Genomic DNA, 6,420 nt, shown 5'->3' with positions numbered 1-6,420 from the left:
CTCTGTCACTGTTTCTGTTTCTGTCTCTTTCTCCATATCTGTCTCTCTCTCCATTTCTGCCTCTCCCCCAATCTCCATCTCTGTCTGTCTCTATTTCTATGTCTGTTTCTGTCTCACTGTCCCCATCTTTCTATCTCTGTTTCTTTCTCTATCTCAGTCTCTTTCACTATGCTTTTTCCCCTTTCTCTTTGCCTCTATCCCACTGTCTCTTTCTTTATCTCTGTCTCCATCTCTCTCTTCTCTCTGTACCTCTGTCTCCCTCTCTAACTCTGTCTCTCTGCGTCTCTGTCTCTCTCTGACTCTGTTCTATGTTTCTGCCTCTGTCTTTCTATCTCTCTCTGTCTCTGTCTGTCTCATTCTCTGTCTTTCTCTTTCCTTAAAACTCCTGCCATAAAAGAGAAAAGAAATTCTGTCCTCCAGTCTTGATCTTATACTTACTTCCTCTCTTTCTGAATTGAGAAAAAAACATCATTCCCAGTTTCTGAAGTGACTTAAGCCCCTTCCCAAGGTAGCCCTTGCCAGAAAGACAGTGAGTTGCCTTCTAAAAGCCTGACAATATCTTAATTCCTTGCCTTTATCTCCCCTGCTGGCTGCCAAAGAATCATTGTCAAGGTTCTAGACTACTCTGGCAGAATTATCATTATGCCACAGAAATTAAGTGAAAAAAATGATGCCAATCACTGGGTGTGTGTGTGGGGGAGGAGGGAAATGTGACATTCAGTGGCTGGTTTGACTCTTTTTTTTTACTGAGTTGGCAAGTGGTTTCCATCATCATGGATTCATAGTTATTATTACCATTCCCATCTTCTCTACTCTACACCTCACAATTTCTTGATATCAGCATGCACCATCTTTTTTTTTTTTCTTCAGTCTCTTACAAAAAGGTGACCCTTACCCTTGCAAAGGCTGACTCATAGATGTGTACCCCTGGTCCCATCCCTCCAGTGTTTTCCTACCCATTGCTTTCATAGTTCTTCCCTGCCTCTCACTAGTCTTTAACCTTTTTATATCTATTGTTGCCTTCTCTGCTGCCTACAAACACACCCATGTTGCCTCTCTCTGTAAGAAAAAAACAAACAAACCCAAACATTCATTTGAACTCCACATCTATTCAAGATGCTTAAGATTATAATTTTCCTCCATTTCACAAACTCCTGGGGGGAAAATTGTCTACATTCATTGTCTCTACTTTGTCAACTCTTAGTCATTTCTCAAGCCTTAGTAATCTGGTTTCCAAACTCATCACTCAATTGTTATTTCTTCAATGTAATCAATGATCTTTTTAATTGTCAAACTTGGTGACCCTTTCTCATTTTTCATCTTAACATTTCTGCAGCATTTGGGACTGTTAATCTCTCGTTCTGGATAATTGTGTGTATGTGTGTGTGTGTGTGTGTGTGTGTGTGAGAGAGAGAGAGAGAGAGAGAGAGAGATACTGCTGATACTGCTCTCTTGGTTCTCCTTCTACCTGGTTCGCCACTTCTTATTTTCCTTCTGTACATATTCCACCCCTAATTGTGGGTATACCCAAGGCTTGCTCTAGATCCCCTTCTAACTTAACTCTAGCCCTAATCCCAATCTCTTCTGACCTAGTGTTGCCAAATACATACACTCAATCTCAGTGGACTCATCACCTCCCTTTGGTTCAATGATCATTTCTATGTAGACAATTCTCAGATTTATAAATCCATCCCTATTGTCTCCTCTTAGCTAGAGTAATATCACCTGTTTCTCAGTTTGAAATGGATCTCAGAGTGCTCATGTCTGATCAGATTCTGCCTTGAACCTACCCCTCTCTCCACCTTCTCTACTTTGGTCATTGGTCCCACTGTTCTTTTAATCACACAGGTTTGCAAATTTGGCCAACACAATCCAATCAGTTACCAAATCTTATAGATCCCACCTCCCCGATATTTCTCACAACCATCCTCTTGTCTCCACTCAGACAATAAACATGTCAGTTTGGGCTTTCATTCCCTATAGTCTATACTATTTCAATAACTTCCAAATCAGTCTCCTTGTTTTAAATCTCTTTCCTCTATTCTACCCTCCACAAAGCTACCAAAGAGATCTTACTAAAGCAGAGATCTCTATTCAATAGATTTCAATGAGTCCCTATCGCTTCTAGGAAAAAGTACCAACTCTGCCAGCATTTGAATGTTTCACAATTTGGATTCATCTCACCATTCTAGGCCTAATATGGATCACTCTCATTTGACATACTCTATGCTTCAGCCAAAGTAGACTTTGCCTTGTTCCCTACACATTATATTCCATCTCCACATCTTTGAGTAGGCTATTGCCCATGCTTCGAATACCCTAAGATTGTAGCTACCTGACAGCATCAGAGGAGCTCTTTTTTGATTAAGTTAACATATTGGTCTAATGCTTCCTCATGGCTAAGAGGTGACCTAGGAACTCAAAGGCTATGTCGGGAGCAACAAGCCTTGGAAGGGCCTGCCAAGGTGAAAACATTTCCAGTACAAGGCCAGTGACAATCAGTATTTTTATCATCTGAGGGCCAGTCTACTTGGCTCAGAAGTCATCACCAAGTTAGCCACAAGAGAGGAATCTTTCAGTCACAGAAGATCTCAAAGACAATAGACTAAAGTGTATCACAACCTCCTAGGGTTATCAAGGGCCTAACAGGCATTTTTGAAGCACCTACTAAGTGCCATGCCATGTGTCTAGGTTTGGAGGATACAAGATCACAATTTAAAAATGGATATTGTCCTAAAGAAAATTCCATTCCACTATATTTGGAGGAGTACATACTGACAAAATCATGGATGTTTGAAATATTGGTCAGAATGTCAGCCTCACTCTTATTTTAGGGTCATGTCCTCCCTTGGGGGTAACATAGATGGTGGCTTCCACGATAGTTGCCATGTCACTGGAGAGGTTCTAAACTCTTGCCAGTTAAAAGGATCACTTGGCCATCAACCAGTTATTGAGAAGTCAATTTAAAATCACCTAAAGGCAACAATTAGATATCTCCTACACCTGGCCCAAGACTCTTTCCACATGATGTCAATTTGTAAAGCTCTGCCTTCCTTCTTCTACCTTACTGTCCTTCCCCCTTTTCCTTTTTTACTTCTTAGGAGCCTGAAGAAAACCTAAATTTAGAAAATTTTTGGCCTGTATAATGAAAAATATCTGAAAGTTGAAAACTTTTATATTGAAAGTAAACATGAGGTGCCTAAGTCATGAAGCTTCCCAAGTTTCTGCCTCACTGGCAATTTTTTTTTTTGATGGAGTCTGGGTGGGGTTGAACTAAGATTTGATGGTGAGTGGGTTTAATTTTTGAAACCTCAGAATCCAAGTGGGTTTGGCATTTTCTCCTTCCTGGCATCTACCCATGTCATTAAATCACAAACTCAACAACTATTTTTGGCATGAAACTTTTTGAGATGCCCACAAGTAGTATTTACACATGGTATGGTTATGTCAGCATGGCCTTAAGAAACATTTGGATGAAATTTTATCCAAGCACAACTGTTGTATGTGGGCATTAGGAGTTATGGCATGCTCCTCTGTATGTGTCTCTCTCAAAAATTGAATAGATCCCAAGGGAGCTTCTTAAAGATAATGCCCAGCAATTACAACTCCCTCTTATAAATAACATTTAAAAACATTTATTGGATAAAAATTCTCCAAATTATGTTTCCAAAGGTTATTTACAAATCCTTGTATATATCTAACTTAGGAATCAGCAAACTATAGCCCAAGGACTAAAATCATTTTTAGTTCTCCAGACCATACAAAAACTGGTGGTAGGTTGGAGTTTGCTGACTTTTGATCTAACCCAACCCAATCCAGAAGCATTTACTAGATGATTTCTATGTGCAAAGCAAGAGACAATGTAGAGTAGTGGGTAGAGAGCTGGGCCTTACATTCTTGGGTTCTAGTCAAGTGTCTGATACACACTGGCACACAACCCCAAGCAAGTCACTGAACCTCTCAGGGCCCCAGATATCTGTAAGTTATACAGCAGGGGCTGATACTGGACACGTCCTCATCAAGAGTTCTTTTTGACAATGAAATCATAGGACCACCAAAAGCCACATTCAAGGCACTATGTTGGGCAATGAAGATACAAAAACACAATCGAACAAATAAAAACCATCTCCTGCTTTTAAGGAACTCATGAAAATTACCTCTTATATGTAATCGAAATTTACTTGTCACACATAATAGAAATTTATATATTACATGTAAGCAAAGTTTACATGTAGCATGTAACATGCATGTCACATGTAATGGAAATTCTCACATCACACAATTGAAATTTGTGTGTCATATTTAAATTTACTTCATGCAGTTGAAATGTATGTGTTGTATATATTTGAAATTCACATGTTATACGCAAGTGAAAATTACAGTGACACGCAACTTATGTGTCACATGTAACTGATATTTACGTGTCTATATGTAAATGAAAATTACATGTTATATATAAGTGAAATTTATATGTTATACCCTCCTATACTCAATTCTCTCCCACTAGAATGTGAGGGAAGATAGAAGAACATGCAAAGAGTAATTATATACATGATGTTTGAGGATGGGACAACCAGAGAGATCTGAAAGGACTTCGATGTTGAGGAGATGATAGGATCACAAGATTTAGGACTAGGAAGAATCCCAGAGATCATCTAGGGGAATCCTCTCATTTTACAAAAGGAGGCACTGAGGGCCAGAGAGGCCAGGGAACTTGCCCAAGGACATAACACTAGGAAGGGTCAGATTCAAGATTCAAACCAAGTTCCCACAAGGCTAATTCCCTAACTCTTCCAGTTACGCTGTGTTGCCACTTCTGACTCTTTAAGAGAGCTGGAGGATTGAACAAGATGAACTCTGATTGGGTGTGAGGGTATCAGAAGGGAGGGCAGAAATTCTGAGGTGGGTAAAGAATAGAAGTTATGAGAGAGGATCTAAAGGACTGAGGCAGGGGAGGGGCCCATGCCCTTGGTCACCACAGGAATATTCTAGAAAAAATGAAATGGGAAGGAGTGGATTCACCCATATAAGGGTCAGGGCCAGGGAGAGAGAGTATTTATAAGTCCTTATATATATCTAACTTAGGGATCAGCAAACTGTAGCCCAAGGAGTAAAGTCATTTTTAGTTCTCAGACAAGTACTTCGAATTCCAATTATACTAGCACAGTACCTGGCACATGGTATATACTTAAGGGATATTTACTGAATTGAATTAATTGTAAGGAGTGGAGATAGCATCAAAATATTGGACAACTGAGGGGTTTTCATAGAGATATCAGTGACATGGGAATAGGACCCAGAAATGAAAGTCTGTGAAAGCTGGTAGTAAATTCCAGATCTCCTCAGCTTTGCTATGCTTGACCCTTAGCATCACTATATATAAATAGCTTTTTTTTAAATAAACTTGGCTCTTCCCATTCTATTGTCCTTTAATATTTTTTTTTTGCAAAGATATCAATACAACAGAATGATGGATGGTATTGATAGTTCAAGTGGCTGACATAAAAATCATTAGATTTTTCCCAAATAGTAACTGATAATTTTCTATGGGGCTGGCATTTCCTAAAACCAAGTCAAGGAATTGAAACCAAGATCAATCAGTTTTATTCATCAAGCATTCATTACACACCTACTGTGTATAAAGTACTGTGTGAGGGGATATAAAGGCAAGAAAAAAATGAAAAACAGTCCCTGTTTTTAAGGAACTGACATTATTATGTTGCAGGGGTGGAGAACCTGTGGTCTTAGAGCCACACATGGCCTTCTAGGTTCTTAAGTGCAGCCTTTTGACTGAATCCAAATTTTACGGAACAAATCCATTTTTTTTTTTTTTTGCAGTCAAAAGGTTACACTTAAGGACCTAAGGATTTCTTCTGTAAAATTTGAATTCGATAAAAAGTCTGCACTTAAGGACCTAGAAGGCCACAGGTTCTCCACCCCTGTACTAGGGGATATGGCATGTAAACAGTTATGCAAATAGAGCATTCCTTGAAGAAAGATAAATCACTGAAAGGCAGAGATCAGAATGTAATTTCATGCCTATGAAAGGTCAGACCCAAAACGAGTCTTGCAGGAAGCTGAGCAGTAAAAGAAGTGTAGGTGAGGAGGGGCCACATTTTAGGCATAATACAGCCTCTGCAAAGGCACAGAGGTGAGAGATGTAACGTGGAATTTAGGGAATCACATTGAATCATTTCTACCTTTTAGACTATTGTGAAGAATTATTTTGATTATTATTGTTTATTTAACTTTGGGAGGGAAGAGAAATACTCTAGCCAGCTGACACCATAGAGGAAATCAGAAAGGAAATTTCTAAATTGGAACTCGGGCAGAGTAGCCTCACTCCATTTCCTTACCTTGGCTGGTTGTCCCTGGAGATTTTCAGTTATGAAAACGCAAACACTGTATTGTTTGACTCTT

This window comes from Vombatus ursinus, unplaced genomic scaffold (genome assembly GCF_900497805.2).
Source record: "Vombatus ursinus unplaced genomic scaffold, bare-nosed wombat genome assembly UNPS02010461.1, whole genome shotgun sequence".
Lineage (NCBI taxonomy): Eukaryota > Metazoa > Chordata > Mammalia > Diprotodontia > Vombatidae > Vombatus > Vombatus ursinus.
This window is presented reverse-complemented; position numbering follows the sequence as displayed.